Genomic DNA, 23,929 nt, shown 5'->3' on the forward strand with positions numbered 1-23,929 from the left:
GTGGTGTGAAAGCCTAACCTCTCCTCCAGTTGCAATTCTTCTTCAGGTTTCTATCCAGGATTATCCTTTTTTTTTAGCTTTGTCCTCTTCCTCATCAAATCTGAGCAGTTTTCATGTCACTGCTAAAGAAAACCATCCTCAAACCATCATGCTGCCACCACCATTTCTCACTGAGAGCGTGGTTTCAACATGCCACGTTGTCATAAAGGCTGAATTTGAGGAGTGCACACCTGGCCGTTGCCCTGACAACGTGGGGCTCTTCCCTGATTAATGCTCTGCTCTCAGATCAGGTGATGGATGGGTTTATCATTCTTTACCCCTGCTTCGAAGTTCTCTAAAACTTATTCCCTGTTCAGTCTGCTATGTTTATTGTTCTTCATGATGCTGTTCTCATGTTCTGTAATGTGCTGTACCTCTGATGCCTTTAAAAACATCGGAATTTATATTGAGATTAAATTACACACAACAGGACTCTGACTGGGTGATTACCGCAGAGAACTGGTTGCACTGGGTTTTATGTAGGGTCAAGTAACACTTTTCATATTTGTATAAAAAGGACTTTTAAAGAGACGTTCCTTTTACGTTAAAATTATGCACTCATGTTGAGCAAGCAGAAACAATTCCAACAAGAAACATCAACATCTGCAAATGTAGCATACTCAAAAAAGTTCAAAAGTAGGGCAAATACTGTTTATGAAGCCCTACACTCGAGCTGAAAATGATATATTTGTCCTTGAAGTTTTGTAGCTGTTGTGGGGGAATTGTTTGGAACAGCTGGAATAAGACGGGTTGAGCCGCAGCGATGAGCTGGTTGACTGACAGTACAGAAGGTATAGAATAATAGCCCTGGGGTGGAGGTCATACATTAGGCAGATGTCCCAGAAGCACAGAAAGAGGGCTAATGCGAGGGCAAAATCCTTGAGAGTAAAGTGGAAAATATTGTCTGTAAAACAAACATTATGTCACTGTTTTTTAATTATTGAGTCCACCCCCTGCTTGATTTGTTGCTAATGTTTAAGTTAAGACTATTTCAGTTTGCTAAAATGTAACATAGTGTAGAAAATACGTTGCAGGCATGTTCTGTCCTGACAGGTCTCCTGTTTCGTGGCTTGTTTGCTGATAGAGTGATATTTTCAGTGCTTCATGTTGACAGAGTCAAACATGGTAGACGTGTGGTACTTTACCTCAGACTCAAATAAAGACATTCTCGATAAGACCATGCAAATCGCAATTGCGAACCCATTGAACTTCATTGTGCGTGAATAGCGTCTGTATGTCTGGGTGTGCACGAGTCTCTGTATCCATTTACACAAGTGAGCATATGTGTTATCTGGGGTTTGTGGGGGTGGGCTGGGGTATATGTAAGAATGGAGAGGTCCACATGAGCAGCATAAAGTAGCCTGTGGCCCCAAGGGGGTCATCCGACTTATGGACAGGGACCTTCAGTGGTTCCAAAGGAAATGGTATGCTTCCGAAAAAGCTGTCTGGGACACCACATTAGCAACTGGGCACACACACACACCCACGCACACGCACACACGCCCACCGTGTGTGTGTGTGCTTTTAAAAGCAAGCAGGCTGTGTGGCCATTTGTGGATGTAACGCTCCACATCCCCACAAATCCCACTTTCCATCCCCACCACCCAATCAAAACAGACAGCCTTCAGTTGTCATGAGTGACCACTAATAGCTGACACATTTTCAGTATAATCATGGATTGATGGTGTGAATCACAAGTTTCTTCTGTTTTTGTCACACTAAAATGTTTAAGAGTATTAAACAATGTTTATCTCAACCTTTATCTCAACAAAGGTCAGTTAAAAGTTATCTGAACTTTTGAATTATAATTTCATTTATGCAGGGTAAAAACCCATCCAAGGCAATCTAGCTCCACTCCTATTACATTGTGAATTAACTGTGATGAACCATAACTTTTGGAAAGCCGAGCTCAGTTTCATCATCTGTAACCAGGTCCAGTTACTGGAATCTCTAGACATCTATCAGTCTAGAAAAGGTTACAGAGGTATTTCTCTGGCTTCTGGACTGCAAAGAAACGCTGTGATAGTTATTTTACACAAATATGCACAAGTAAAGAAAATAAGAATGCTAGTGAAGCCTAATAGACACGATTGATGTCATAAATCTGCTTTAAGATGTTAGAAAAAAATCCAAGAACAACATCTAAGCCTCACTTCACTTGGTTAAAGTTAATGTTCATGTTTTAACAGAAAATACTCTGGTCTCACAATTAACCAAAAATCTTGATGGTCCCAAAGAAATTAGACACAGTTTTCTGTGGATGGAAGTGACAAAAAGTCTTTTAAAACACCTATTATGTGTGGTGTTAAACTAATAAAGCATTTCAGAAAAAAGACACAACAGTCAAACATGGTGGTGGTTGTGATGGCCTTGAGCTGCTTTGCTTAAGGACCTAAATGACTTGCTTCAACTAATGCAACTGGCCTAACCCAAAATTAGACAAAAATTTGTGTCACCCATTACATTAACCACAACCACAATTATTTTATGCACACATTTTCCATAAGTTTTAAGTACTTTATATAGTTTTATCAATTTCTGGTTATAAATGCAGGGCTTGTTGTGAAGTCCAGAAGAAGCTTCTCAGGTCAGGCAAGAAAATGAATGTTTTGGCTTTCATGCAAACACTGTCTATCATGAACACACCACCTCAATTGTGAAACACTGGTGGTGGCATCATCATGCTATTATGACGCTTTTCTTCTGCAGTTACAGGAAAGTCAGTCCAAACCGATGGGAAGATGGATGGAATTAAATAAAGGACGTTTTGGCAAAAAGTCTACAAAAAGGTTACAGACTGTGGTGGAGGTTTGCCTTCCAGCCACACAATGGAAGGGTTTTGACCAAAGAACACTCATGTATTGGTTTATAATTATAACATGATTTTTTTTAAAGTTTTTTTTTTTTTAGCAAAAATCTGAATACTTTTGAAAGGTACTGAAGCTCAACATGCCTGTGCATAAATGAAACATGGCACCTGTTGGTTCTGACTGTAATGATTGAACAGATAATGAGACACAGCCAATTCTGAGGTGAGAAATGTTCAGGCCTGTTTGACTGACAGACATGACAATAATAAACATCTATTTGAATACCACTTCCTACTTGTGAATCAGTGGTCAACAGTTATTTCTCGTTCCTGTTCTTTTTTTTTTTTCTTTACAATAACAAACACCTGATTCTTCAGCTGCCGCTCGGGAACATGTTTACATTGTTGTATCATCCTCTCTGCACTTCATGACAAGCCAGCAAAGCTGGACTAAACAAAGAATGCTTTCCACTTTCTGCTGATATCTTTCTCTCTGTGTTTACATGTGGACTGTCACACAAATTAATCCTCCCTGCGCACTCTCATTTCATTTCCCTCAATGTATTGTAGTACTCCTATTATCAAGAGAAGACGGGGTTTGATTGTTACCGATGTTAGTTCAGAATGACTTATGTTATGGATAGCATGGTTTGTGATAAAAGAAGATCCACTTGGGTCCGATTCAACATGCATGAAAATGTGTGTTCAGTTCATATCCCTCACTTGGTGTGGACGAGTGTGTGCATTGTCAGCTCCTTCCGAAGACATTCCCAGCTGTTTCCCAGGTAGCGTTCTCACGCTTCTTGTGCATCTCCTGTTTCTCACGCTGGCTGCTTTAGCTGTAATCCCTACCAATATGAACACACATACACGCACACGCACGCACACACCCACTCAGACTGGCCAGCCATTTACCTGGGCCACACTCACTCAAAAGCCACACTCACACACCCCTTTCTGTAACTGATGATAGAGAGGCAGCCACAATAAAGACAGGGTAAAGGAAAAGAATAATACACACTGAGACACACAATGGTAGAGAAAATAAATGAAGTGATGTAAAGGGGAGAAATGGAAAGAATAGGCAGGAGAGGTGGAAAAACAAGAAAGCAGTGAGAAGGTACAGGAACAGGATGAGCTCACGTTCGTCCCTGGCTCCGCCCACTCTGTGTGACTCACACTTCACAGGTGGCGTTGAGCGTGTGTTTACAGCTGCAGGTCAGCTCAGGGTGTGTCTCTGCTGGTGAACATGTTTTCTCAAGCACAGGTAGAGCTTTTCATTACATCAGTGCTCCAGCAGATTTATTACAACCCTGCCGGCATCATCAAAGTGACAATCAGAGAGAGCAGCGTGGAAGACATAGGAGTGCTTCAACAAACACGCTCTGCCATGCAATACCTGTTCTCAGCTACCATTCAGTTTGTTATCAGTGTTTGGATGGAAAACAAGAAACAAACCACTGACAATATTTTATTAGTGGTATAATAATGTGTAAACATTATTTAAAAAAATAAAAAAATAAAAAAATAAAAAAAAAGCTTTTCGCTTATGAGCAGTCACTAACTCATCCAAGTCATTGAATTCAGCTGTTTCAATCATTTCTTTGGTCACAGATGTATAAAACAAACATTTGTGAAAGAACGAGTCAGTGTATTACAGGATGGTACGGGAATAAAATAGTGTCTGTCTAAATATTCCAGAGTGAACCAAGTGGAGGGTGCTGTTTTGCAGAGTGTGCATCAACTTTCTGCATAGTTAGCAGCTATATACCTCCTGCTTTATGAGACCTGATTGGCTCAAGAACTGAGCAAAGCTTTATGGTTTCCACCACCGACTTGTTACCCTTCCCTTTTAGACCAAGTAAGGATTGGGCTGTTTGCTTCACCAAACTTGTTACTTTCAGTTTTCCTTTCTAAAACAAAACAAAAATCTTTAAAGTCATAGTCTTTCTGAGGGGGTTCCAGCACACAATGGATGGACTAAAGATGATACTTGTTCTTGGTCTTTGCTGGATTTCCCCCCAATTTTTAATAATATAAATTCAGACTCTGTTTAACAGCTTTAAGCATTTTTTGTGTGCCAAGCATTTGGCTAATGGTGTACATCTTTATGACTCACCACATTGGAGCAAAAATAATTTTAATTGTCAAACCATTGTCTTTTTTGGGAATTTCTCATTTACAAAAACTGACAACACACGAGAATTTGGTTTTCCGAATTTTGTTTTGCTTCTGTTATGTGTACATGCAACTGTGACTCTTCTCTTTAAGAATGGGAATTTAAACAAAGACAGTAAAAAGGAGAAAATTAGGAAAAAAACTGAAAGAACTTTTCAATAGGGCAATGTTAAATATTCCAAGAAAGTCTACCTCTCTTTGTAGTAGTAAAAAAATAAATCTTGTGGCTAAAGAGTTTTGCATAGTACTATAAATTCAGAAAACTTTGAGCTAAGGTTATGATGTCACGGTCTTAAATTTGGAAACTCTTTAGTCTGCTATCCCTTGAAAGCAACCACACTCAATGAGAACATCTCAAATAGCACGGTACGAGAGGCATTTCTCCGTCTCTTTCCCTCCCTACTTTAGGCCTCAAAGTGATGGATGTGGTCAGTGGACACAGCACACAACCTGTGGACAGCCGCAAGTTCCTTAGAAGGCAGCAACATCTGCTTTCTTGGCTGCTGAGTGTCCATGATCTGCTGGTGTGCCTTTCAGCAGTGGGGTTTTCTGTGGCCAACATGGAGAAAGAATAATGGGTTCAGATACACTTTGATGCTAACGTTAGGGAGTTTAAAACAAAACCTAGATTATTATTTCCATATTTTTTCGGATTTTGCCCAAGCAGGGATGGAAATAAGTTTCTGTTTGGACACTAAGCGATCACATCTTTTAACCTTGGTCTCACACCTTTATCCAATTTTATATTGGACAGACAATAGACAGATTTAAAGTGTATAAATATTTGGACAAACCTTTGTTTGCATCACCTTTTAAGTACATATCAAAGAAGATTTTGGCATTTTCTTTCCAGAGCAATGGGAAACATTTTTCTCCAGTCAGGACAGTAACTTGTCTTGATCTATTCACTGCCACTTGTTTATGTTGTAACATAAATCAGTATTTGCTGTTCTTTTATCTGACATTGTAGCAATCTTGTCTTTATTCAGTGTTTTTTATGTTGTAACATAAATCAGTATTTGCTGTTCTTTTATCTGACATTGTAGCAATCTTGTCTTTATTCAGTGTTTTTATAAATGTTAGCAAGATTGCTGACAAGAGAAATCAGGGAAGCTTAAGATGCTGTAACATTTTCTGATGGTTTTATATCACATACTGCAAATTCAGGATACGTTTATTCTTTCTGGTTGCCTCAGATGGATACCTTTTCTACATTTTGTGATCAACTGGCTATGGTTGTGTTTTATTAATTTCTCATAACTCGTTTTCAAAGTGGAAAAAGGCAGAAAGGGAAAGGGAAAGGTCATTTTATTTATATAGCACATTTTCAGCAACAAGGCAATACAAAGTGCTTTACAGGATTTAAAAGGAAATGCAAACAAAATAACAAACCGAAAGAAAGAGCAAAAGAAGAAAAAGCTAATAATGTGGATCCAAAGTAAATAAACTAGATACTCCTATTCAGGGTTGGTAGCTAAGTATAAGTAAGTATCCTCTGGTCTAATTCCTTTTTGGGTTTGGAAGAATAGGAATCTAAAAAGTAGTTACTAAGGTAGTTTTTCTGGGGTCCAAGATCTAATCCCTGTTCTGGGTTGCTAAATAAGTGTAAATAAGTAAGTATGCTCTAGATTTCTGGGATGCTAGATAAGTGTAAGTATTCTCTGGACTTTCTAAGTGTGCTCTAAATTTGTAAAAGTAATGAGTACTCCACAGTTACTAAGTAACAATACAAATTAAGTGTTCCTGTTCTGGAAGAATTTTCCTTGGATTCTAAGTTTGTTCTAATTCCTTTTTCTGGGTTGCAATAAAGGAGTCTCTCTCCATCTAAATAGTGACTAAACAGTTTCTAAAAAAAATAAGCTAAAGAGTGACTAATAAACTAGAGTCTCTGGATTCCAAGTTTGTTCTAATTCCTATTCTGGGTTAAAAGTGAGTACTCCACAGTTTCTAACACAATAAAATAGTAAAGAGGAAAGGATACATTAGGGCAAATGGCAACTCTCAGACAAAACAAAGGGCAAAACAAAGACATGAGTGAAGGCGGTGACATCACAGGGCCATGAAACCACATTGCTCAGCCTCCCGGCAGAAGTCCAACAAGATGTTGTTATCGAGGAATGTCCTTGGGAGCGCTCAGCTCCACAGCTGCATGGATAACAGGAGGGGGTGAGGTGGGAAGGAGCGTTATGTTTACATATCTTCAAGGAGATTGGAAATATGCAGCCCTTCCAAGGCAACATGGGGAAAGCCAATTCAGATACAGAATGTCTTAGGTCAGGTAGATTATAAATTTAGATCTTTCCAAAAGTCTTTCCGATACATTTCAGTTCCCGACCATCCAAATTAGTTTGGTTGTTCCACTGAGCCGAAACTAGCAACTTCTCCAAGATCGACTCCATCCCGTTAATGAGTTTTGGAGTCCTCAACTGGGCTGCGAGTCTCAGCAAGACTCACATCCAACTTGCATCTCTGTCCACACCAACAGTCTGGGTGTTTGCCAGTTCGGCCAAGTCTGTCACAAATTTGTCGATAAGCCAGGAATCTGCAAGCTCCAAACAGCAGAAATCCAGGGTGTGTCACCGCAGGACAAAAGGGCTCTCCTGTGCCCAGTCTTTTTTTCCCCCTCCAGTACAATTTTTATTTATTTTTATTTTTTTTGTGGGCTCTAGTGTCCCTTATATGAAAGTAGGCTGACAGGAAAAGGGAGAAGATATGCGGTAAATGTCGCCAGGAATCGAACCCGCGACAGCAGTGTCGAGGACTCAAGGCCTATCCCCTATGCCACCACAGCACGCCCGTGCCCAGTGTTCTTGGAGAGAAAATTTGATCAATTGCATTGAAAGACCGGTTGACCAGATACATAATTTGTAGATTTGGAGGAAGTGCAAAGAAAGGCTCCAAAAATATAGAAAAAGACAGGACAAAAACAGAGCAAGCAGGGCAGGCAGGGGCCGGGAGGGAGCAGAGGAAAAAAGCGTCCGCCTTCATCGAGAGCAAGAGAGGAAAAAAAACAACAAAAAAAACACGATCTTTAAGTGAAGCAGATATGTGTTGATCTTTGTGAGTCAGGAAAGGGCTATTTATCTAAACCTGGCCATCTGTAGAGTTAGAGAAATGGAAAAGAAATAACTTTGACAACCAATTCCAGATCGGGTTCCAAGTAAATCAGCACACAGAGGTCATGATGTCAAAGCATGTAAAAAAATATCCAAAGCAAGCTGTAGGAAATATACTAAGGAAGAACTTATTGGGCTGCTTTTCATACCAGTTGTCCACCAGTTTGAGAAGCATATGAGGGGAAAACCATTTGCTATCTATGATAATTGATTTGAGTGAACCCATGTGATTTGGTCAAATGAGTCTTAAGTCAAAGCATTTCAGGTGGGTCTGGTGTAACACAAAGGATGAATAGTACCCAGGTCCTCAGTTAAGTCTGATGAGGGATCTGATACTTGCGGCCATTTTTAAAAGAATGCCCACTCAACACAGAAATTGTTTTCTTGACACAAAATTAAGCATCTTCCAAAACTGTCTCAGTCCTCATTCTCTAAATGGTACAAGGTCAAATTCTTCTTGGCGAGCACTGTGACAGTGGGCATGAAACGAACAAAATATAAGTATATTTTCAACTATAAAAGGGTTGTCCATGCCAATTTAGACATATGATATTGTGATGTAATGCATCATTTTTAAGAGCATGCTCCAAAATTTAGCATCGCTCCTCCCCCCCTGCTACAAGCACATGGTAAATATTCTGCTGGTATAATTCTGCTCATTTGTTAGTAGCTCTTTTAAATCTCTGACAACATTTTTGCAAATGTCTTCTATAAAACATGCATTTTTACATGCAAAATGCATGAGATTTACAATGTTTTGCAAAAGAATTGACATATCTTGAAGCTTTCCACATTTTGTCGCATTATAACCACAAGTTCAAAACTGCGAAACGAATGAAAAGCACAACTGATTTTCAATACTCTTTTTACAAATTGATATATCCATAGGTAATATTGTAGAGAAATATGGAAACACACACATTTCTGTTTGTCATGCCTGTGGGTCTTATTTTTTATAATCTCAAATGAACTTCTTGTATTTGCCTTCCATTGTTTACTTGGCAAATGAACGTGGGGAGTTTGTTGATTACACTGTTAAAAGCAGTGGCAGCAACAGCGCTCTTTCCCTTGCTTCGTAATAATTTTACTGTTGTCTGACTGGAGCTGTTGTGCCTTTGTTTTGCGTAAAACCTCAGGTAGAAAATCGGCTTCTATAAAAAGACACCTTGGAATGTTGTGTTATTCCTCTGCGGAAAATTTCACAAGCTTTTTTTTCCAGGAAATTCTTTAGGGAGACACAAACAAGACAGTTAGTAATGTTACTCAATAATTAGTTGGAAGAGCACAGGAACACTGTGCAGTGGAATATTGTGTACCTGGCCAATTGAATCAAGGAGAGCTGCCTGTTTTTCATACCTACACACCTACATAACCATACATTACTTTTTTTTCTCTCCCTGTGTTCCTCTGCAGAGCCACGACTCCTTGCCTCTCCTTTTATTTACCAAGTTAATTGATGACCTCAAAGGTTTTGCTTTCTCCAATCTCTGCATCTTCCCATCTACACTTTTTTTTTTATATCTTTGATAATATACTGAATTCTCTGCATCTTATCTCAGCCACTCTCAGTATGACGCACGGAGTCGATCAAGGTCGTGCTGTTTCTATGCCACACTGGGACGCCGTCCTCGAAAAGTCAATCTTGAGGTAACTCTGTGTTCGTCTTTACAGTTGCTATGTTTGAAAGCCACAAAGGGATGGGAGGAGAGACGGAAAAAGAGAGAAGTTAAGGACAATTGTTCCATTATTTTTATTTACACACTCATTTATTTCACCTCTGGTCACAAAAATATCTTATTCAGCCAGTGACGACCTTTATATAAGGTCTGAGAGAGTCTCCCACAAAGCTGCTCACTCAGGTGTTGAACAGGATTTGGTGGATGGGCACAAGGCAAATAGGGGGATGGGTTTCTCATTTGGGAATTATCACTCTATCTGCTGAATGATGGAGACTGGTAGAGGTAGGGGGAGATAAATAAATAATTAGGGAAACACACAAGTGAACTACACAAGGCTTCTTGTTTTTAAGGCAAAGAGATAGCAGAGCCCAAGCATTCATTTAACAGAGGTGTGGATTAATTTCCCCCCACTTCACTATTAATTTCATTGGCAACAATACCAGAATGAGAGTCAAAGGCACAAAAGATTCTCTTGTTTGGCTTCTCCAATATCTGTGTAATGAAAGCTGTTTTCCATCATTGAAATCACACAGCAGGTTTGATGAGAACCCCCGAGACACTGACACTCTCTGGAACTGGGCCATCGGTTTCCTTCAATCACCTCAATGTGGAAGGCTGTGGAGCTGACAGCCTTCTATGGCCAAATGATACCAATCCCTTCCCCCCCCCGAGTGACAATAAACAAACACAGAGCCTCCCTTAGGGTCCCCCAGGTGGTCTCAGTCAGCACACTGAATGAAGCATCACTCAGTGAAGGATCAAAAGAAAGGCCATCCACGCATTCCTCCCCCTATCCCTCCATCCCCACCATCCTCCAACCTTCAGCCAGCCGCACACACTCTTTGATTCACCTAGTTTCACTTTATAGCACCATTTTGGCTGTTTCTGACATTCTGATGAAACACAGAGCAGTGGTTCCCAAACCTGGCCCTCAAGTACCCCCGCCCTGCATGTTTTAGATTTCTCCTTGCTTTCAATCACTTGACGTAAATGAATGGTGCAGAAGCCTTAAGAATGACAAAAAAGGCACAAATACTGACTAGCAGGCCGTGTTATTTCGATCATGAGTTTCTAATTTCCCACATTCTGAGACGCCCTCATCTATATAGCCACCCCTTTGACTCTTAATCCAGGCCGTGTGCAGGCAGCGACTTCAGCTGAAGAATACCACATGCTTTGTCATATTTTGGGTCGAACTCAAGCATTTTCACATCTTTGTGGTGTGTAATTGACTTTGTGATTATGACTTCAATGCAAATTGACTGTAGCCCATTGGATTATTTATTTTCTTTGCACAGTTTACATGGGAATATTAAAACATGTTGGGGCCAATCTAAGAAAAGTCATCATATTTCAAGTTGGAAAAATATTATAAAGAGTTTTTTTTCCTGCTTTTAAACTTGGTTTTGTTACAATCTGAAGGCAATTGGAAGGTTACAATTTTATTTTATTTATTGAATTTATTCAAAGTTGTTTAGCTGGGTTGAGATTAAGTCTCTGAGCAGCACAGAAATGCTCTTTCACATGAAACTTTCTCTCTCCAGTCTTAATGGACCTTCTTTTCTGTGCAGTCATGTTAGAACAGTAAGAGGCTATTCTCTGCACAAAGTTGCAAGCATAAAACTATCCAAAATGCATTTTGGAACTTAATGAAGTATTAGAAGTTCTTTTGATTGGAGGTAAGAACCTCCAATTCAATGGATCTATTACAGAAACTAGAATTTCATACTTTTAGACATAGAAATCCTCCGAATTGATAAATTAGACAAATGGGAAGAAATAAATGGTTAAAATTGAACCACAGTAAAAAACAAACTAACAACAACAACCCCCCCCCCGATTCAAACAGAGTTGTATTTCTAAAAGTGTAGGAAAAGTCCATTCCCCTTATTACTCCAGTAAAACCAGCCTGTGTCCACCACAGCGAGAAGCTGTAACATTCCACCATCCTATAGGCTGTGGCGAACCACAGCTTCTGGGAAGTATGACTTCTGGGAAGCAATTTTATACTGTATTTCTGGCTGGACTGGGGCAGCCTCACAGAAATCAGGAAAGAAAACTGGTAGCCACTTTGCAAACTGTGAAATTTATTCCAACTTTTTAAAATCTATTTGCTTGTGTCCCTTTAAAGAATTGAGAAATGCATTATTTAGCTGTTCTGTTTTTGAGGCATAATCCAAGAATCTTTCTAGATCTTTCAACTTTAACCACAAATCACTGTCATAAGTGATCTCAGTGGTTGCTATGCTAGTTCACCTCTAAAGTCTGGAGAAAACTTTTAGGAAAACATTGCGATAGAGGAAACTGCAGGGAAGACTTGTTTGCAACATCTAGCGTTATCCCTTTCTCGGTTTGCTTATGCTAAAAGGCCTGATGGATATCCACACATTGCCTCACCTGCAAAGTTTTACAGTGTTAATTGGAGTGTTCTGTAATTTTTCTGATTTCTAGAGAACTTTAGTCACTCATACGATGCTGGCTGTACAAAATCACAGCATCAGTGTGTGTCTTTCTTTTCTGTACATCTAACAAGTCCCATAAAAATAATTGGAACTGAAGCTTTTTTTCAATCCTGTCTCTGTTGCTACAGCTTGTAGAAAAGCATGAGAGAAAGTTTCTGTCTGTTCCATCTAGAGAACAAAAGAAAGAATAATTGTGAAGTGGTCCATGGAATACATGCACTGTGATTACATTTTTTTCCAAAATTTCAGTGTAACGTTACAACGGTGCAGTTTTTATCGCGGTTGTATTGCAGCCGGAAGGTTCTCATTCAAATACCAGCAGCAGGATGTTCTTTGCATGTTCTTGCAGTGCATCTGTGGACTCTCTCTTGATACTCCGAGTTACCACTGGCAAATAAAATAAAAGTACAAGGAGGGAAAATAACAGAAGTAATGCTTAGAAGGGCAATCCAAAGACACAGAGTGAGTTATGTAAGGCCTGGCAAGGTCTGAGAGTGGAGCATCACAACAGCTTTAATGAAAGCCAGAGACCGACTGAAAGACAGAGCAGGCCAGTGGAAAACAGTGAGCCTTCAATGACAACTCCAAATACTCTGAGAGCTCCCCGCCCCCCTCAGTTTACGCTCAAACAGTAATGGATTGTTATTCTCCAAGTGCGCGTTTCCCCCAGCTTCTCTTTAAGTCGCCTCACTTGATTTCTCTCTCCTCTTGTCTCGCTAGTTCTGGTCTTTCTCCTTGAGCTTGATAGCACGGTAGGTTTTTTCACCCTTTGAGCGGTAGCAGAGCAACAACACATTCCTGTCCGCATTCCAGCCTCAGGGAAAAACAGTGTCCAGAACATAATAAAAGGCCGAGCACGTCATTTGTTTTTAAACCCACTTGCTGGCTGGAACAGAGCTGTGCTGAGGGCAGGATTGGGCAAATGTGTTTCTGCGAAAGAGACAGTGGAAGGGATGTGTTTTCTGTTTATGAGACTCTGTGCCATGAGTGTTGGACGTAGTTTTTGTTTTTTTTCCTCCTGTGGTAATCATATTGGGGTGTTTCCATACACCTTCATAACCTGAAGGTGAAAACTCTCTTTTCAGTGCTTCACATCTTTTTTCTTCACCTTGTCACAATTTTTCATTTTTTTGTACCATTTTCACAATGCGCCACCCATGATTATTTGAACCTGTTGCCCTTTCAACAATCACACTCATGACATAAAATCAGACTCACAACTGAATTGCCACTGGACAAATGGTAAAAGGAGGGCTTGGTATTTTGGTTATCTGAAAATTGGCATGCTAGATGTTTGTTGTGGTGGGTGTCCTTTCATGTGTCCACATGCAAACACTCACCGAAGCCCTGATAATTATCCATACAAACAACAGTCTCTGACAGCAGTGGCAGGTTGAAGGTCAGGGCAGTTTTAATGTTTCAGTGTTTCAGCCGTGATGTATCCTTGCTCAGAGAGCCTCTCAACCTCCTACCCTGTCTATCCACTTGCTCTTTAGGAGCCTCCATGTTATCTGTCAGACATGCCCTGTTTGTTTTAATTTAACAGCTGCATATTTTCCAAATTTAATTCCAAAGTAATTTCTGACAGAAGGCACATTTCTAAAGACTTTTTGGTAATTACAAAGATACTTTCAGATTCACAACAGAGGTTAATTTCTTCCTTTGTTGTTGATGCTGGATGTTTTTTTGAGGCTGAACATCAATCACATTGAGGTCAGGCTACGGCATTACAGTCAGGTCCAACCTTTAGATATCGTGAAGATGTTTTTTAATTGTAAATTGACATTTTTTTGTCTTCCAAAAGTGTTAAAAACACACTTTGCTCTGTCTTTCTTATTGTTGAATCATGAACTTTGACCTTACTTTTATTTTGTCACCCACTCCAGACAGATAGATGTCAGTGACTTTCCCTGTGTTATTGAGCTTCTTTAGGTAAGGACCTGATCTATTATTTTTTAAATCTAATTTCCCCTCTTGGTTTTGCTTGAATAAATTGTTTCCCTAAATAAATGTAGGTTTTATTTAAAAACTACATTTTGTATTAACATTCTAAGATATGCATATCTAATATAAAATTTGTTTGATCATCTGAAACATCTACATGCGGTAAAAAAGCAAAATCAGAAGAAAGATATAAACTGCAGCCCTACATCAAATTAGCATTTGAGCTGCAAGGAGCTCAACTTGTCACCAGTCAACGTCCCATGGGCAATAATACATACTACCAACAATCCAAAACTTTAACCTCTATAAATCAGTTTATACTTTTATTGGTTTCCATCTGATTAATTTTTGATTCATAATAAGTCAAACAAAATACAGCAGTTGTGAAAAAGGAATTGTAGGAAAAGAGGTGGGGAAAAAACAAGAGAAACAGAAATGGACATTCTCCAGAAGCAACTATACAGGTTCCCTATATGGGCATATGTTTTTGGTGGGTTGTATTTCATCTTGATAAGACAATGATTTACAACTACAACAATGACTTTAAACAAAACCAAGGTCAAGGAGGAGGTAGAGTTTTGACTAACATTACACTGCTGACCCCATCTTGTCCTCGCCACTCCTATCAGCCCTTCAGGAAGCTAATAACCTCCTTCCTTTATTTGACACGGAACGTGGCGGCCAGTAGCAGGGCCTTCCGTGGGAAGGGTGCACGTGCACGAGAGTACGTGCGTGTGCAAGTCCAAGGACAATGATTATTCAGCCATAACGGAAGTCATAAAGACTTCCGCTGATCGCTATCAGTGTCGACAGAGGGAGTGGAGAGATAAAACAGCCGGAGGGTAAATACGCAAAACTAGACCAGAGTCATAGTGACACCCAAACACAGCTGCTGCGTACGAGGCCGGGAGATTCCTTACAATATTTCTAAAGGTCATTAAACGTCAGTTTGTGTAAGTTTCCTATAGTTTCGTGACAATTTAAATGAATAGTTTACAGCTGCGGAGTGATTGTTCAACAATACAAGCCCAGCCATTTTTAAAAAAAACAAATTTTTGTTGTGGATTGTTGCAGAAGAGTTGGCATCTCTTTGGCGGATGATGTCGTGCATTACACCATTAATCAATTTGACACATCACCTCAGCTCAACCTTGTTTAGCGCCAATTTCAAGTCTGCACAAGCTCTCACAGGAAAGTTAGACCATTATCCAAAAATAAATTGGGTTTTTCTTTTAAACTAAATAAGTAGCAAGGCACAATCTTATCCATTTGGTGCTGCAATGAATAAATAATAATATTGAACATTCAAGCAGTAGCCGTACAAATATATGCAGAAAATAAAGATACAAAAGATAAAACAGAAAGGCAGAATGGCAAAATGTATCTTATTAGATTTAAAAACTATAAATAACTTTCTGAGTAACTTATCTCTGTTCCACAAATATTTACCTACTTGTAAACATCTACTATCAATTAGAACACACTAGAGAATCATGGTCTCGCATCGAACGTTTATGAACCTTAAAGATTGTTAATGACATAAGTTGACTGTTTGGTTCACTGTCAACCAGGATGAGCCAGGAAATCATTTTTATATAGAAATGCTCTTTACGTCAGTAAAGTCAGATATCTGGGTGAAATGGCTTAATAGTCACTAAAAGATTTCTGTTGTAGAATGCATTAAAAAGTCAAAGTGTAATAACCCTCCAATAAACCAACACTTCCTCCAACCCACTTTTATATGACCCTACATTATTCTATGGCTCTGTTACGACATAAGGGACCAATAAAGTTTGTCATTAATGACCACTGCTTGCGATGCTCTGACTCTCATGAAAGAAGAGGCTGACACTTCCAATAAAATTCCCAAGCCGACACCCAAACATCTTCTTGACTGGGCTGTAACCTGGGAACTGTAAAAGAAAAAAAATCAAAATGTTTGAGTATTTTCACATTTTGACATGTTAAATCTACGAACTTCACTGTGTTTTATTTTCATTTTATGTGACTGACCAACAGTGGCCTGCACACATGTAGTGTGGTATTGTTATACTGTGTTTTGTTGTTGCCAATTTCATTGTTCAGGAAACCGATGTGCAGAGTGTTGAATATTATTAAACATGTGCCAAACAAGGTGTCCTTTTTTCCACTCAAAGTCTTAACCCCCAAAATATCTGAAGACGCCACTGCTGAAAGTCATGGCTCAGTACATGTTTGGTCCAATCAAAATAAACCTTCTTGCTATTTTCTGACAACAGCGTGATTATATAACATGTCCTAACATTTCGAAAAGAGGCCAGAGATTCAGTTTATATTTGTCAGTTATTAAAATGATCAATCAACAATAAATCCAATGGTAATTGACGTTATTGGGCTTTTCTGTTACTGAGATTGAGCTGATATTTTATACTGAAAATATGTGTTTACGTTTTGGAGTTCTTTGGATGTATAAATAGTCCAATGTATGATTTGTTAACACCTCCAAGGTCTTTGGGATGCATTGAAAGTTGCAGGTTGCTGGATGTTTCTTGGTACCAGTGATGTTTATAATTGGCCTGACTTTGTTTTAGGTGAGTAATTACATCCAGAGAGGAGCGAAAGCAGCGACAGTCACTGTAGATTAATGAAAAAAATCTTAATTCTACCAATTAGCAGACTTTAGTTATAGTTAAAAGTATTTTTGCTTTGTTTTGGCAGAATGGAAGGTTTATATTTCAGTGCTGCACATTAACAATCTACATGCACAGCAGTTAAACGGTGCTTTGTGTTAGTGTATTACAGTGAAATATAATAAAGTTTCTGTTTAGAGTGTCAAAATGGTTGTTGTAAAGCAACCATAGGTGGGCAGTTTCATTGCTTGTCTAATTAACCTGAGCAGATAAGAGACAAATATTATTTTGCATAAAAGTCAAAAATGTTACAGAAAACAATTCTTTCTTTTTTTCTGCTTCAAATTTATCTCCATGCGTCAAACCCTTGTAGTGGTCTTTGTGTTGTAATCCACACCTGGGGCGGTGCCAGTGATGTCGGCAGACACCTGCGTCAGACTGAAAAAAAACAAGAGTGCAAAGAACAGAACCGGCCCCTTCCCCCAGTCACCCCTGCTTTTTGCTCCCTCGCTGTTTGTCTGCACTTTGCACACACACTCTCACAGACTGGGGTTTTCAATGTGTCATGTGACTTCCTTCCTGTTGTTCCAACCCTGGGGTCACTCTGCCTCAGGGTCAGTGTGCAGCCCCCCTCCCCCAATTGACAACACCTCCTTTGTTTATTAAGGAAAATGTTGAAAATCTCAGTCATTTCTGCTCTTTCTGTCTCTGGTCCCACACAAACACTTGCAGACAATGAAGCACATGTTGGCACAAAACTCTGGAAGCACAGAGTAGAGAGACAGAGGAGACAGGGTGGGCCTCTGCTGAATGTGGTTGAACTTTAGAAGAACTCATTGACCGTGGTCTCCCTTTATGGTGCACGACTCTGGCTGACCTTTTTGTCTGCGGAGCATTGCAGACTGTGGGGGCTGGGTGCTCACCTCTTGTTATGTCTACCTAAAAAAAAAGTGTTTTGGTTTCTAGATAGTAATGAATAAAAACTAGTAGCTACATCTGTCAGTCCTTTTAGATATTTTTTTATTTTTGATCAACTTTGTATGAAATAATAATACAGGCACACATACATAGAAACACATACACAAGAAGAAAAAAATAATGTTTTGCCAATCATCAGTCATTTAAGTAGCTTTTTTTCAAAAAGATGTGAGAAGTTTACACCTTTTCAATTCCTCCTAAATATACTATTTAGTTTTTTTTGTTCAAAATACACATTAAAGTATATATTATATTTATAGTCCAAATAGTACATACATAGGCTTATCAATAAAGGGCCATTGCCAAACTATACCCCTGTGCAGATTATAGTTTTAAAGCAGAGCAGAAAACTCATGTTATCGATCACAACTTTCTTCTGTTCGCTAATTGACCCGTTTGAAATTCAGCCGGCGAAATAGAGTTCAATGGGAGAAATCCAAGATGGAGAACTGAAAGGAGATGAGAATCGAGTGGCACTGCAGAGGAAGGCAATCATCAGATTACTCTTACGTACTTCATATGAGGTGTCCAGCAGATTTTGTAGTCCTAGATGGCACAAAAAAATATTATAAAAATAAAAATATTACTAATATTATTTATTACTCTATATATTTATTTTCAGGTTTTCTGGTTCTGGCCTGCTGTGCATCCCCAGTACCAGAACCAAACATGGAGAAGCAGAATTCAGATTCTTTGCACCACAAATCTGCAAAAATCTTCCTGAAAACTGCAAAACAGCTGAAATACTGAGTGCATTCAAATCAAGTCTAAAAACACACCTGATTAGAGTTGCTTTTGAAACATTATAAATGAAACATTGATAAACATTCTGATGTGTAACAATACCACCAGACAAAATGTTATGTTTCAGTAGTGGACTGTGTGTTTTGACTTTGTATTTTTGTGTGTTTTTATGATATAAAGCACTTTGAACTGCCTTCTTGCTGAAATCTGCTTCAAAAATAAACATGATTGATTGACTCATTTCAATTACAAGATTCTCATTCAAAGATTTATACAGCATAATTCATGCCCTTTCTTTTTCATTTTAGTTCCTTCATTGTTGTTGGGATCATTTTTAGAAGGTTTTTCTTTTGTCCCAACAATTCATTTCAAGGCCATCAGAAACTTAAAGATCCTTGAATTCCCTCTGTGTTTTACGAGGTAATCGCCTGAAATATTTGTAGTCTCTTATCTTTTTCTCAGAGAAAGCTGTTCTTTTTTCTGGAAAATGTTTGTATTGCTTCTTAAACATAGACAAATAATTTGTGGTCAAACTGCAGATTTATTTATTTGTTGCCATTTGTACAGATAAAGTGATATTTGTCAGAAAACAAAAATCTAGAAATCTGAAAAGGGTAGAATTTAATAATCAAATGTGTTTAGGATTGTTGTTCCTCACAGTCAGAAAACACTGATTGTTAGATTAATTGTTTACTCCAAAGTGCCCTTCTTTACAAGTGTGTGTGTGTGTGTGTGTGTGTTCTTGTGTTGTCCATGAATAAATGTTGAGTTTGTAGAGAGATGCTTCCTATGTAGATTTCCTACATCTGCAAGAAATCTACTTCATTCACGTCTTCTGAGCAACTGAACAACTTTTACTATTTTTTTCCTCCTTGTTGAGGTGAGGCAAAGGCATTTTCTCAGTGCTGCTAAAATGTAGCAACAATGTTCTCTCGTAGCTCTGGAGAACACAGAGTGTTAGGTAGCCCAAATTAAACGTGCCTGCAGCTGCATAACGTCCTGTTCCCTATCTGAGTACGGTGAGACCCCTGGCACTGTGTCAGATATAAGTGTGCTTCTCAGCACCTTATCCAAGCAGGACAAGGTGACCTACAAATTTCATGTCAGCCATTTGTGGAAAGAAGAGAGTTCAGTCTTCTTCTTTCCAATAAAAGCCAGGGATGTGTGCTACTAATCATGGCTGACTGAAGTGAACAAAATCATCAAGAAACAAAAAGCTTTGATGAATGCAGCACAGAGAAGCGAAGAGAATAAAATCCATAGATGTTCCCAAGTCTTTTCGTCACAAGTCAAAGTTAAGTTTCAAGTCTTTCAAGAGCAAGTTAAATCCAAGTCGCACGTTTTTGAGTCGTACATCCAAGTCAAGTCTCAAGTCTTCAGATTGTCCACTGCTTTATCAGGCTGTATATACAACGTTTTGAGAGTTTTCTTCTAATCACTCTGTAGGATGATTTATAATGTTATTTTTGTTCCAAATTTATGTGAATTTCACAATCTTCAGTTCACAACCTTGCTCCTCCTTATTTGTTTGATCTCCTGCATATCACCACCCATTCACGTTTCCTTCATTCTTCTTCTTCCATCCACCTCTGCGTGCCTCTTGTCCATCTCAGCACCATGGTGGAAAGAGCCTTGTCTTATTCTGCTCCCCAAATCTGGAACGCTCTTCCCCCTGACATCCATAATATTCACTCTCTTCAAAGCACAACTCAAAACTCATCTGTTCAAGTTAGCCTTCTCACTTTAATTGTGCAGTTATTTTCTGGTTTTGTGTCTTGTAGTCTTTTCTTTACCGTTTAATTTGTGCTTTTAATGTTGTAAAGTGTCCTTGGGTGTTTTAAAAGACACTGTCAAGGAAAATGCACTATTATTATTAAATTTAAAACGTTTGTCGTCCAGTCTAAAGAGTAAAGTTGTTCCAAGCTATGAGGTAAAAATGGTGAGCAGTGGCATAAGTACATGAGCAAATATGGAGTTTCTAAATGAACAAAATCAGAAAATATTTTATTATCATAAAATGAATATTTCTTTGCTATGAGACTGCTTGCAGAAAATAATAAGTTATCAGAAGTCTTATTTTTAAACAACCTAATGTCCTTTATTGCAGTTTTGAGTTGGAGAAGTATGTGGGTAATAAATAAAAAGCCATAAAATCATATTAATATGCATTGACAATTTCAGTTTGAATCTAAGGCGTATTAATGGTCTTGCAATGTTTGTAAATATACATTGTCAGTATTGTTACATTGCGTGATAAAATTTGATTCAAATTCATGATAATAACTTTGCCTAAAGATAAATTTCCCATCAACTAAACATATTTCAATGCATAAATCAGACATAAATCAGAAAATCTCTTAAATCCAAACAAGGATTGATGCACTTCCATTTTTTTGTTGTTTGTAAACTAAACATTATAAAAATACTTGTGTAATTTTTATATTACACAAGCATATAGCATATATGCAAAAATTAGGTACAAGATATTTTTAGATGTAAGTTGATGAGAATGTTTCCCCAGTATCACCTTTGCTCCCAAATTAAATAATTTAACAATTTCATGTCGCTGAAAAAGAGTCACTTATTAATGTTCACCATTCTTCCATTTTGTACATTTACTGGGATGTGGAAGTCATCACCAAACACCAACTGTGATGTTTCACAAATATTTAACTGTCTCTCAGATCTATTCACACATATTCCTCAATGCAGTATCTTATAAATATTTATAACGTCTCCATATCGTTAGTTACTGCCTCCAAGTGGAATAGTAGTGGCTATAAAGTTCAACAGTATAACCAAAGAGGAGCCGCAAATCCCCTCCACTAGTCGATCGCATCATTTGTGATACATCCAGTCGGATTTAGTATTTCAGTTAAACAGGAAATCCATCTGTTTTTTGTGCTCATTTCTTATGTATTTTGCTTATACAAAGCCAAAAAGAGCTGGAATCACAACACGATAAACATCAGATGAGAGAGGAGTGCGTGGAGTCTGAGTGTATCATTGAAAGTGCTGTTAGTCTGTTGGACAGAGAAGTCTTTTGTGATACGCTCCCTGTTGAATAAAACACAGATCTAGCAAAGTGTTATCATTAGGTTTGGTCCACTCCCACAGGATCGACTTAATAGAACTATCAACAGGGAAAAGTTAACCTGGACGGATGCCAGTACAGAATATACCTCAGACGTATGGGGAGTGAACAGATGAAAGTATAAACAACTAAAGGAAATAGCATAACAGGTGCTATCACCTATTACATCATGTCATTAATATCACATGGTGTGTAAAGATATGCTGTGAAGTTAGCACGGAGAGCACAACGTACCCAGATGTAACACCCTGACATAAACACATGCTGCATTTCAAATCCTTGGTTTTATTTGTTGTAATTTTAGTCAAGCTATGTTCATTTCCCAGGTCTTTATTTATACTTGCCTAATCTTATGCATGCTCATGCGGGTGCTGTGTGTGTCCCTCAAATACTTGGAACCTAACATGGTTCCAAGAATTGATTAGCTAGCCCTAATTGATAGGGCGAGCTAGGGAGTCTGCTGAGCAGGTTGCCAGTCTTTTATTGGGTAAAGACAGTGACACACAGAAAGAAACACATACTCATGCCTAACGTCATTCAGAAGGAGGAAGAGCCCAGAGTACCCAGAAATAACCCCACACATCCATGGGCGGTATGTGAAAAATCTATTAGGGATGCCACCAATCCCTTAAGGCAGCAATACACAGCCACAAAAAAGAAAATATAGAATGAAACAATAATCTACAGAAAAAATATTACCTTTTAAAGTGTCTTTACCAAACCCCAACCCTCAATACCAAGAAACTAATGTCTGTTTTTATTCTCCAGTGTTAGCTCAAGGCTACATTTACCGGAGGACCCAGGGTGGACTCGTTGTTTTTCCATGAGGACACAGAACAAAAAAAAGCAAGGCCATAAATCTTTTAGATTGTTAAATCTAACACCTTTCTTTTTAATTCATTATTTAAGTAACACTTTGAACCTGGTTGTTCCAAGGAACCAAGTAGTTATGGCTTCTGTCCCAGCAAACATCATCAGAAACTGAATTCATAATATCTCTTCAGTACAAGACCCTTAATGGGGGCAGGGACCAGTTTTATAAGGGCGCTGGCCCCCGTCAGACCCTGTTTATGACCGCCCATGTCTGGAGCTCCTTCTCTTAGCTTTTTTGATTTGTGTGGGAATATGAAGAGGAAATAGTCGTAGACTTCTACACATTGCTGAAATCTAAGAGTTAATAATCAGTAAATCAAAACCCTCTACATAAAAGTTAATCTTGTCCATCTGTCCGTCCGTCCACCTGCTGCTTTCTAAATACTGGAAGATTTTAGTTGACTTTCTTTACTTCCGTGTGCCTTTAGCACATCCACTTTATTACAGAAAACTTAATTTATGGACCAAGTATGTTTAAATTTCATAACTGGAAATATATTATCTGAGAAAAATATCGATGTGGTCAAAACGTACTTTTAAGCCGGTTTGAAAACATTCATATCTACATTTTACGCAGTCACAGTACCAAGTATCGCTTGTGCAATTTCAGATGCAGATGGCCTGTAGTTGACTTAACGGTAAATTATTATGGTCCAGTCGGAACTGCTCAGCAGCTCTTCTTCCAGCCGTAAAGTGAAGATAGCCTTGGTAATTAAATTAATTTCACCTCTTAAGTAGGGCAATTACGAGATTTAATTGGTTGGCAAATGGTTGATTAGCTAGTTAACTAAAGCCTGATTAAAAAGTGTCACGGTAAAATGTGGTGTTGATGGTCAGTGTCGAGTGGGGGGATGGTCCGCTGGATGTTTGCGGGGCTCTCAGCTCTATTTGTGTCGAAACAAATGACTATAGGATCCGAGGAGAATTATGGGGCGTTTACCTTCCTGCATTTCTCATTGTGTCTCCCTCGGACACAAAGTGTATAAATGTGTGGTGTTGAGGGATTTTCTCAAATCTTTCATTTTACTGCTGACAGCAGAGACAAATGAGCGGGTAAATGCTTGGCCACCACATAAAGAAAAGACCCCTGAGACAGAGCAGAGAAACATCTGACATTTTCCCTTCGAATCCGGCTCTACTGCCAGCGGAGCTCATTGCTCATATCAGACTGTTCACCGTGTATGTTTCTTCTGAAAATTGGGAGAAAGCGTGGATAATGTCAAGTCAAATTATACATGTATTTATTGTTGATATTTTGTTCAAACTGAAGCAAAAATGAGTTAATATGAGAAATAACCCGAGCGCATATTACTGCAGAAGACTTGCCAGCATTTAAATGTAAACAATTGTGAGTTTGTTGGCATCATTTCAGAAGGATCCATCTTCAAGTAACTTATGTGATGA

Source organism: Gambusia affinis, linkage group LG11 (assembly GCF_019740435.1).
Source record: "Gambusia affinis linkage group LG11, SWU_Gaff_1.0, whole genome shotgun sequence".
In the NCBI taxonomy this organism is placed as follows: Eukaryota; Metazoa; Chordata; class Actinopteri; order Cyprinodontiformes; family Poeciliidae; genus Gambusia; species Gambusia affinis.